The sequence below is a fragment of the Macrosteles quadrilineatus genome, unplaced genomic scaffold (assembly GCF_028750875.1).
Source record: "Macrosteles quadrilineatus isolate MER2022 unplaced genomic scaffold, UCM_ALF_1.0 Scaffold_4__1_contigs__length_99947679, whole genome shotgun sequence".
Classification (NCBI taxonomy): Eukaryota; Metazoa; Arthropoda; class Insecta; order Hemiptera; family Cicadellidae; genus Macrosteles; species Macrosteles quadrilineatus.
Genome location: NW_026542597.1, coordinates 23,092,347 through 23,103,829, shown reverse-complemented (window position 1 = coordinate 23,103,829; position 11,483 = coordinate 23,092,347). Strand labels below are relative to the sequence as shown.

At 33.7% G+C, this 11,483-nt stretch overlaps 1 non-coding gene across 1 annotated transcript; it reads left to right on the top strand.

Annotated features, from left to right (window-relative positions):
- Positions 1-456: 456 nt before the first annotated feature.
- Positions 457-583, top strand: LOC128993685 (U11 spliceosomal RNA). The gene has a single exon (XR_008490813.1). It is a non-coding gene; the product is annotated as a U11 spliceosomal RNA (small nuclear RNA).
- Positions 584-11,483: the final 10,900 nt, after the last annotated feature.

The following is an 11,483-nucleotide window of genomic DNA, read 5'->3' as shown; positions in this document are numbered from 1 at the left end:
ATGATTAGCAACATTTACCAATAGCAATCAATTTCTATTTGATCTTATTACAGTAGTTTTATCTCGAAGTTGCAAGGTTGTAAATAAGCAGTGGTTACGTATTTTAGTTCGTAATATCGCCACACTTCATCTTCTAAAGCAGCACTTGCTTTGTAATCTACTTTACCGACAGTGGCTAGAGGTTCGCAGATTCACTGCTAGATGTGTCTAAGTCTGTTTCACTCCTTGCTCTGTTTAAGTTTAAACAAAATTGCATTATAAAATAACAATCAATCAGAAAGATTATTTCTGATGAATTTATAGTTGTGCAGAATATGCTAGATACCTTATTACAAGCTGTAAGTAATATTTTTTTTTGAAAATGAGCTTTACGTTGGATTAAATCGTTCGAAGTTCTCGCGGGGATTTTGGTTTTACGATTTAGCTACACCCTTACCAGACGCCAGATGAAGGTATTAAAAGGGTGTTTGCCGCTTACATGGCATGCAGGTCCTCTGGATCTGTAGGGTATGGCTATCAAGACATACCCAACACATTATTTTTGTAACGTGGGGCTGTTGGCTGTCTAAGCACCGGCGCCCCCAATTAACCTACATGCCGGTACGTGGCGACTGGGTAAGCCCATTTAATTTAACTTACGAACAGTGTTTTTAGGGACAGATATACCAAAATATCTCTAATGTAAGACAAATAACTGTATTAATAATATTTAAACAAACTAATAATTAATTTAACTGTGTGTCACGAAAGGTATCCCTGTACACCATATCCTTTGAGTGAAACCTTTTCTTCCTTTGCCTTGGTTTTCCTTTATTAGTTTTCATTTAATTTCTTCCAGTGTTTTAAATCTGCTGAGGCAACAAATGTAATTGTTTGTGAGTAAATACTTGTTATTGTTGCTAACTGTAAACAAAAATAATCATCGATTGATTTCTAAATATTTTGACACTTAGGGTTCAGTTTCCCAGTTGCCGAAGCAAATCGCCAAAGCGAATTCCTTTTCATCGGCATTGACACGAATATTTTAGTTAGAAGAACTTAAACGGGAACTACCTCCAGATTATACTGTTATGTATGTATGCTCCCTTTATATACTATGCATGCTATGATACATTGTTTGAACTCTTTTCTTTGAACAATAGGTCCAAAACAAAAATTAAATCTTTCCCAAACAATAAAACTTTTCCATCCTGTCCTTAACAATTCTCTATGCTTTGTACCATTCCTAAATGCTCTCCTTCGTAGTCGGCCTACCTTCATAACGGTACATTTCAACACTGCATTACCATTCTAACCCAAAAACAAAACAATAAACACCTTTTTTCTAGTTCAAAATATTTCGTGGGGACCGACTCGCTTACGGACGTAAATATATAATTTATAAAGTAAAAAGCGCAAACTAGTGTTTTAATGTGGCCGTAATTATTTTTTATGTTGACCCTAGTGGTTTAATGTATTTTACGTACGGCCGTTTTTTTAAACTAGGCCTAGCCGTTTCAGTTCATTTGATAGAATTTGAAAAAAGATTCCCTTGTCAGCATTGTTTACTTACTTAACAGCATTGTTTTCTTAACAACACGGGTAACGGACCAATGACGTTTAAGGGTTGGGAGAAAAAAGGAAAATTGTAATGCTTTGAACTTCAACTAATCAGCTGTTCAGGCCAATAAGTTTGAGGCGTGGTGCAATTGGTGTTTGGTACAATGATTCGTTGCGTCAGTGGCAATGAGAGATTATGAACGAAAACATAACCTCTCTTAGAAGTTATAAGTATAGATTGTTAGTATTCATGATACAATAGTAGTTTACGCAACGATCGCGTAAAGATAGTAATGATGACACGAGTAGAAATTTAAACTTACACGAGTTGCGTAACAGTACTTTACCTGCGACAGGGTTTTAATTACTAACAATTGTTTTGTTTAACTGCACTATATCAGCATTAGCCCAAAGGACTGTCAGCTGGGCTGACAGCTTTCCTGACATAAACTACTATATTGGTATTCATCTGATGAATTAGTCAGTTAATTGTTAAATAGCCATTGTTCAAAATCGTTTGGTGAGTAAATGTACCGTTTGATTATTTGTTAAATATAGATCGATAAGCACGTAAACAATTGCTCAAAGTGTATTTATATTTTTAGCTTATGTTCCATATAGGAAATACGCTATTGCCGAATGTCTAGTGGTAAGACTGGTGCCTAGAGCCGCCTTACTTTTTCGTTTTGATCAAACCATAGGCCAAAAACGCCATCCGATCAAATATAATACATAATATTTTTGATTAATCAAATCAAAATATATTTATTCGTACAAGACAAGTACATGTAAATCTGGGGTACATATGAATAGTGTCAACATAGCTATTTAAATTAACATAATGCTTAATTATTCATATACTCTTCTATTGAATATATTACTTTGCAAACCGAGTAAGTTTTAGTTTAAATTTGGAACTGTTTATTTGAAATTTTATTTCTTTTGGTAATTTTATGAAAAAAACTTGCTCCTTTATAAGACGGCTTTTTGGTGTAAAATTCAAGTTATGGTTATGGTGAGCGGATATGATTTTATTATATTTGATTGTGTGCCTTACTCACGTTACTTATGTCTGAGTTCGTGAACCAGTAGGCCTATACACGGACTATGCGAAAATTAGGTATTCCCATTTTGACTTACAAACATGTTTCTTCTCTCCAAACCATTTTGTATTGCCAATTACATGTACAGCCATCGTGTTGAACTCATATCAGTATAACAAATCTTTGGAAGAGAGATTAGTTAAAACGCTAATGGGAGTTGACCAGGTTTGGTTATGGTATAGACAATATAATTTAATATATTAACTAGTTAGAAATATTACCTAACGTGGTATTCACCCATTATTTACCGCGTGGTCAGACTTTAGTACGAGGATACAGAACAAATTCAACTAATGTACCAGATTACAGATTCCTTGCACTAACATTTCGTAGTAAATATTTTTATGTGTAAATTTACAAGGATTGATTATATACTCGTAGTTGAGTCCTTCGCCGCTAGAGTATCTACGGTTGAGGTTCGCCGCGTCACCGCTAGATGCCACTGAAATCGACATATCATAATCCACCGTTGTTTAATAACTCACTAATATTGTTAACAAAATATACTGTATAAAATTTAGTAAGAAAATTGTCTTCAGCTAAAGAGATAATAAGCTATGCGTTTAAAATGATATTTTTTTAGATTCAAAGCCGTAATACTTCACATAGCCTCATTGTTATCCGTTGACACTCGCAGTGATTTGTAGGTAGCTCGTAATAGACTACCTCAATGCTTAATCAACTTATTCGATTCCGAAGTCCGAAGGTTGCCCAGACGATTCTATGTAATCTGACTGTAGTCGGATAACTTTCATTCTTTAAAAAGCCGAAAGTCGTGTCTCTTACCTGAGACCGATGATTGGCTTATAATAAAATGATTGATGATATACCGTACCGAGAGAATATTGGGGGTCTAAATACTAAGGTATAGTTCGGCCGCTTAGAAAACGACCTGCGCGCTAATGCTAAACCAATGCTAGAGGAGGTCGCTTTCTAAGCGGCCGAACTATAGCATTTTGTTGCTTGTTCTCGAGGGTAGAGTAGAGATGGCACATTTCATTACTAAGACCGAAAGTGGCATTTTTCGGCACGAGCTCAATTTTCATTGGTTAGGCAATGACGACCAAAGGAAAATCAAATTTTACGTGGATGGCGAAGCCGAGCATGTGAGAGTTATTTTGAAAATCAACATCTCAACTTATATTGTTTTGTGACTATAGATTTGTATAGATTACTTACATTGATTTAAAATGTTGTAATTCGCACCAGTTTTTAAACTTTCTGTATTCCTCTTCATATCTGTCTCGCGTTTTCTCTGGTGGAAGGTGATTGGTTACATCTGAAGCTGTTTTCATCAAATCGTCAGGAATGTCAGGCATATTTTCAGTAATTTCAAACACCCACTATGCTAAAACACATCAAACAAATAATGCCTGTTTCCGTATACATTTAGATTGTGCAACATTGAAATCAGCTGATTTTAATCATTAAAATAGACATTAAGTGGTATTTTCCGACGTGCGCTAAAAAAAATCACATGTGAGGCAAAACCAAGGATTTTCTCCCGACGGGTTGAACCCTGAGACCTTCAATTTATGAACTCCTTACCTTGCCTCTGAGCTATTGCTATCTGTGATTGTCGATATTTAAAGTTTTCAATCGTGAAAGAGGAGCCGACAGTTGCAATGGTTGCAATACTTGAAATATTTTTGATACTATTATTCTGTTTAGGCAACAAGTTGTAGAATTGTTTTCTGGAAGTTGGGGAGGACACCGATATCGGTATTTGAATATAGGTGAATTAATTACCATGAGTTACCACAAATATCTGTAACTTATGCATTATTAATTTACCTATTAAAGTACCCTAATTCAATATTCATAATGTAATAACTGGTACGAAATTTAAAACAATTGTAATATATTTTCCAAAAAAATTATTTATAAGAAGAATTAATTAACTACCATGCTTTACCTTTACAATAAACATAGCTTTTTAATACTTTCCAATTACTTCATTTCATTTTCAAACAAAAAATTTAAAACAGTATAAGCTGTTATTTAAACATAAATGATAAAACCTATTTAGCTAGGATATTTAAATTAAATTCAATCGATTTTAAAAACGACCATAAAAGAGATCCAACCCATTAATTTATTAAGATTAAATATCTCAAGTTTAATCAAACATAAATAATCAAACAAATTAACATTTATTTCAACATTGTTTAAACCTGTACTTTTGAGATCTACACAAACAATTGTTAAATAGTTTTAAAAACAATTTAACTATTTTTTTATACAATCGTTTTAAAATTGTTTTTAACAAAATGACAAAACTAAGAATAAGACAATTTTAAAATAGTTTTAAAACAATTAAAACTCGTATTAAAACTTATTTTTATATACTGCAAAAAACTTATTTTTAAACAATTTATTGATTGTTTCAATCTCATATTAACATTTTTGTAATATGAAGTTTAGTCCAAATGTTTTTTAATTGTTGTAAAACAATTGTAATACAGCTTGTGACTATTTTTATCAATTTTGTTATCTACGGATCCGGTTTCCTGTTAAATGTTTAAAATGTCTATAAATAATCAATTTATTTAATACTGTTATCGAAACATTTCATACAAGACGAGTACATGTAAATCTGGGGTACATCTGAATAGTGTCAACTGTCAACATAGCTATTTAAATTAACATAATGTTTAATTATTCATATACTCTTCTATTGAATATATTACTTTGCAAACCGAGTAAGTTTTAGTTTAAATTTGGAACTGTTTATTTGAAGTTTTATTTCTTTTGGTAATTTTATGAAAACAACTTGCTCCTTTGTAAGACGGCTTCTTGGTGTAAAATTCAAGTTTATGGTGAGTGGATATGATTTTATTATATTTGATTGTGTGCCTTACTCACGTAAAGCTATTTATGTCTGAGTTCGTGAACCGGTAGGCCTATACACGGACTATGGGAAAATTAGGTATTCCCATTTTGACTTACAAACATGTTTCTTCTTTCCAAACCATTTTGTATTGCCAATTACATGTACTGTACAGCCATCGCGTTGAACTCAAATCATTATATCAATTCGTTGGAAGAGAGATTAGTTAAAACGCTAATGGAAGTTGACCAGGTTCGGTTATGGTATATACAATACAGTAGAACCTTGATAAGAAGACTGTCATGGGGATCATTAAATAAGACTTGTTATCAAGGTTGACTCCTTATTGAGGTTTGCATAACATGTGATTAAGGTAAACCAAATTAAAGGGGATATGACAATGGCACTTGTTATTAAGGGTGATTTTTTATGGAGGGTCTTCTTATCGAGGTTCCACTTTATAATTTCATATATTAACTAGTTAGAATTTTACCTAACGTGGTATTCACCCATTATTTACCGCGTGGTCAGACTTTAGTACGAGGATACAGAACAAATTTAACTAATGTACCAGATTACAGATTCCTTGCACTAACATTTCGTAGTAAATATGTTTATGTGTAAATTTACAAGGATTGATTATATACTCGTAGTTGAGTCCTTCGCCGCTAGAGTATCTACGGTTGAGGTTCGCCGCGTCACCGCTAGATGCCACTGAAATCGACATATCATAATCCACCGTTGTTTAATAACTCACTAATATTGTTAACAAAATATACTGTATAATATTTAGTAAGAAAAGTTTCTTCAGCTAAAGAGATAATGAGCTATGCGTTTAAAATGATATTTTTTTAGATTCGAAGCCGTAATACTTCACATAGCCTTATTATTATCCGTTGACACTCGCAGTGATTTGTAGGTAGCTCTTAATAGACTATCTCACTTGCTTCATTAACATAGTGCTCTAGTCGGCAAGGAGATGGTTGATTCTATGTAATCTGACTGTAGTCGGATGACATTCATTCTTTTAAAAGCCGAGAGTCGTGTCTCTTACCTGAGACCGATAATTGGCTTATAATAATACCCCCACCGCAGCAAACCTGCAGACTAAGCGAATTTCCATTTGCCTGATTGGATTTACACTAAAATGTCTCCTTAAAAGTATCACATTTATTCCCTATTTAAATAACATTAGTTTAACGAGTACTTAGGTTTGCTGCAAAAGGGAGGGTAAAAAGGTGGTTTTTTTGTAAAATGTTAATAGTTTAGTATGAAATGAATGCATTTCCCAAATTTGATCAAAATATGATCATAAACAAGCAAACTACAACAGTTTACTTATTCTCCATAAGAATAACATGGGAATTTTAAATTTACAGTTTTTTGGAATTTTCTCCGTAACCATTTGGCGCATAATAACGCTTCAATATACTAAATTATTTGTTTTTTTAAGCTCTACAAAATGGTTTAAAGAGAAAATGCTAAATTTTAAGTTTTTAGGGTAAAAAATGGGAAAACCCAAATTTTGCCCCATAAAACCCCCCATAAACCCCTGTTCCCATAGTCCGATCATGCTGGTTCGCGAACTCGTTCAAATAAATGTAGGTTTACACGTTTGTACCAAATTTCATCAAAATCGGATGATTTTTGCTTGAGTTATCGCGCTAACGGACACATATATAAATATATATATATATATATATAAATATATATATAAATATATATATATATAAATATATTATGAACTTGAACGGATGGTGTTTTTGGTCTCTAGGGACCTCAAAACGAAAAAGTAAATCAGTCCCGGGTCCAGGTCTTACCATGAGTACTACGGTAATAGCTTATTCCCTATAGGGGAAATTCACTAAAATTATTAATGACATACCGTACCGAGAGAATATTGGGGGTCTCTAAATACTAAGGTAGCGTTTTATTGCTTAATCTCGAGGGTAGAGTAGAGATGGCACATTTCATTACTAAGACCGAAAGTGGCATTTTTCGGCACGAGCTCAATTTTCATTGGTTAGGCAATGACGACCAAAGGAAAATCAAATTTTACGTAGGAAGCGAAGCCGAGCATGTGAGAGTTATTTTGAAAATCAACTTCTCAACTTATATTGTTTTGTGACTATAGATTTGTATAGATTAATTACATTGATTTAAAATGTTGTAATTCGCACCAGTTTGTAAACTTTCTCTATTCCTCTTCATATATCTCTCGCGATTTCTCTGGTGGAAGGTGATTGGTTACATCTGAAGCTGTTTTCATCAAATCGTGAGAATGTCAGACATATTTTCAGTAATTTCAAACACCCACTATGCTAAAACATATCAAAAAAATAATGCTTGTTTCTGTATACATTCAGATCGTGCAGCAATGAAAGAGTTTGTTTTAATCATTAAAATAAACCGTAAGGGGTATTTTCTGACACGCGCTCAAGAAAAAAATCAAATTTTCCCCCGACGGGTCTTGAACCATGAGACCTTCAACTTCGCCTCTGACCTTACCTCTGAGCTATTGCTATCTGTGATTGTCGATATTTAAAGTTTTCAATCGTGAAAGAGGAGCCGACAGTTGCAATGGTTGCAATACTTGAAATATTTTTGATACTATTATTCTGTTTAGGCAACAAGTTGTAGAATTGTTTTCTGGGAGTTGGGGAGGACACCGATATCGGTATTTGAATATAGATGAATTAATTACCATGAGTTACCACAAATATCTGTAACTTATGCATGATTAATTTACCTATTAAAGTACTCTAATTCAATATTCATAATGTAATAACTGGTTCGAAATTATAAACAATTGTAATATATTTTCCAAAAAAATTATTTATAAGAAGAATTAATTAACTACCATTCTTTACCTTTACAATAAACATAATGTTTTATGTATTCTAATACTTTTCCAATTACTTCATTTCATTTTCAAACAAAAAATATAAAACAGTATAAGCTGTTGTTTAAACATGAATGATAAAACCTATTTAGCTAGGGTTGTGTAAATTAAATGCAAGCGATTTTAAAAACGACCAAAAAGGGATACAACCCATTAATTAAGATTAAATATCTCGTGATTAATCAAATATAGACAATCAAAAAACTAAAACATTTTCATTCGTCTAGCTGGTGGCTGGGATGTCTCTGACTGTATAGTCGGATAACTTTAATTCTTTAAAAAGCCGAGAGTCGTGACTCTTACCTGAGACCGATGATTGGCTTATAATGAAGTCACACTAGTATACCTGTTGTTGGCTCGAATTCGAGCAATTGCTAAGTAATACAGGCGTTCAGGCGTTATTTAAAAACTAATAACAGTAATAATTTCTGATTGCAAATTAAACTGATTCGACTCAAAGATTATGGAAATACTCAAGATGTGCATGACGGATCGATATAATCAACATTTCTTGTAAATATCTTATCATTTTTCAAAAGTTGATCTTGTTTTTAGTGTTTTCTAGAAATAAAAATATGGCGTCACTACTTTGTAAATAAAATGAGACGGACGTTTAAAAACCCAATTTTGTGCGATTTTTTGTAAAGTTTTCCCAATGATTATCACATATTCAACTATGAAATAACAAACTGCGTTTCGAATCAAGATTATTTCTTCTAGCTGTCGCTGATATGTTTACATTGAATGTTGTTTACAAATACCGCAACCATTTCCGATCACGTTTTGAAAGCAAATCCAAACCAAGTAAGATTAAAAACGTTTTTCCTTACACAACGGATTTAATTAATCGCAAGTGCAATAATTTGTAGGGTATCCGTAAATGAAAATAGAGATTCTTTGTGTATAAAATTGTTCTTGAGATTTGATAACCGGGAAAAATACCTTAAATCAGTGTTGGATATGGCTGGGAAACTTATTTTTTAAATGAGCGTTTTCAGTCGAGACTCGGCACACGACCGACGCGCGTCTACATGTCCATAGTAAAAATAAAAGTAGGCCTACCGTGTATTTATGTTTTATTCGTCATGTGTATAGGTGTCCAGTTCGTGTACGTGTTTCAAAAACTCCAAGACGCACCTAATGGGGAAGCTCAAGACCTTATATTTAGGACTGATGATGGCGATTTAATTTTGCCGAAATGCATCTCCTGTAATAGGATACATTAGGATCGACCGGCGTCCGGCGGACACAGGTAATTTAACCTTTTATTGATTGTCATACCGATCCGGAACAACAACAAACAACATAAAATGAAGTTATGTATAATAGTTTGGCCAGCATATCTGAAAATATGCAAACCAACTGCTGTTTTTATATACGAAGGTTTCAACTGAATACTAAAAGATCCCCGTGCGTAGAACGGGTACACAGCTAGTCATGACGAACATTTTAAGTACGGTATATGGTTTATGGAGGTGTGACTTGTATTTTTCTCAAAAGTTCAAAGGTACTTACTTTGGGATTTATATTATGGATTGCAAAAAATATAATAGTACTGCTCCCCGTTGGTAAACCTTCTAACTTTTTATTGCTATTGAATATCATAGAACCAACTTGTTTGGTCGAATCAGCTGACAAAATTATTTAATTCCTTTTAAATGTGAATATAAGTTAACATGGGAAACACAAATACCCACTTGGGCGGATCCTGAAAGGAGTTTTGAGATAAAAATAGGCCTATATGTTAATCGGGAATGTGAGCTATCTTCACCCCAAATGTCAGCCCAATCCGACCAGTATTTTTTGCGTTTACTTGTCACAAACATCCATACATTCGTACATCCAAACTTTCTCATTTATAATATTACCGCGGAGGTTCCCTAGTTCTCCCAATCACCGCTAGATGTATAACCGTCGAGGTTCCCGACAGTTCAAAAAGTCTCCGCTAGATGCTGTTGAAGTCGGCCACAACTTCATCCACCAATATTCATTAATTTACTAATAATTTAAACAGTTTAAAATAATATTTAAATCATAATTGGCTTCCAATGAAACTTATCACAACCTATACTTTCAAAATAACCCTCCATTTTTGATTTAAAGTTGTGGTATTTAGCTAAAAAAATCATTGTATCCGTTGACTCTCGCAGTGATTTTGAGGTAGCTCTTTCAAGACTACCACATTTTGGCCACGTATCGGAACCTCCAAATATATGTAATACAAAGATTGTTTTAAAAGCCGAGAGTCGTGTCTCTTACTTGAGACCGATGATTGGCTTATTATCAACAAAACTAACTATTTGTATTATTCGCTCTTTTTCTAATAGTACGTTTATAAGTGGTACGGGGTAGCGGATTTTTACCCCCTGGGCAAACGTGACGTCACAAACCAGGGGGTAAAATTCCGGCCGCGAACTTTTGAGTTTCGCGACATCAGCTCGATGGATTAAACGCGGAATTAGACATATATTTTCACGGTTGTGAATTTAATCAGAACACATCAAATTATAAAAACCTAGAGTGTACGGCCCGGATTTTTACCCCCCGGAATTTTACCCCCCGGAATTTTACCCCCGGAATTTTACCCCCGGAATTTTACCCCCCGGAATTTTACCCCCTGGCTAGATATAAAAATTAGTGAGAATGATTAATTATCTTCATTCTGTTTTAACTTAATAGTAAACATTTTATTATTAAGTAGCCTATATTAATTTCTTTGTAAGAAACAAACCGAACAGGTTTTGAATTTTAATTTTGAGATTCTAGTATTAGGATTCGATCTTTGAAGCTAACAGTTGGTTAATATGACGTATAAACAATCAACTGAATGATAATTGTTTCGAACATTTCTTTAAAAAATAAATAAATAAAGATAGGCTACTAAATAATGAAATGTTTACAATTAATTACAAACAGAAATAAGAAAACCAATCATTCAATTTCTAAAATCGGCCAGGGGGTAAAATTCCGGGGGGGTAAAATTCCGGGGGGTAAAATTCCGGGGGTAAAATTCCGGGGGGTAAAATTCCGGGGGGTAAAATTCCGGGGGGTAAAAATCCGGCCCGTACATTTCAATTGTCTAAACACTAGTTATATGGACAGGGGGTAA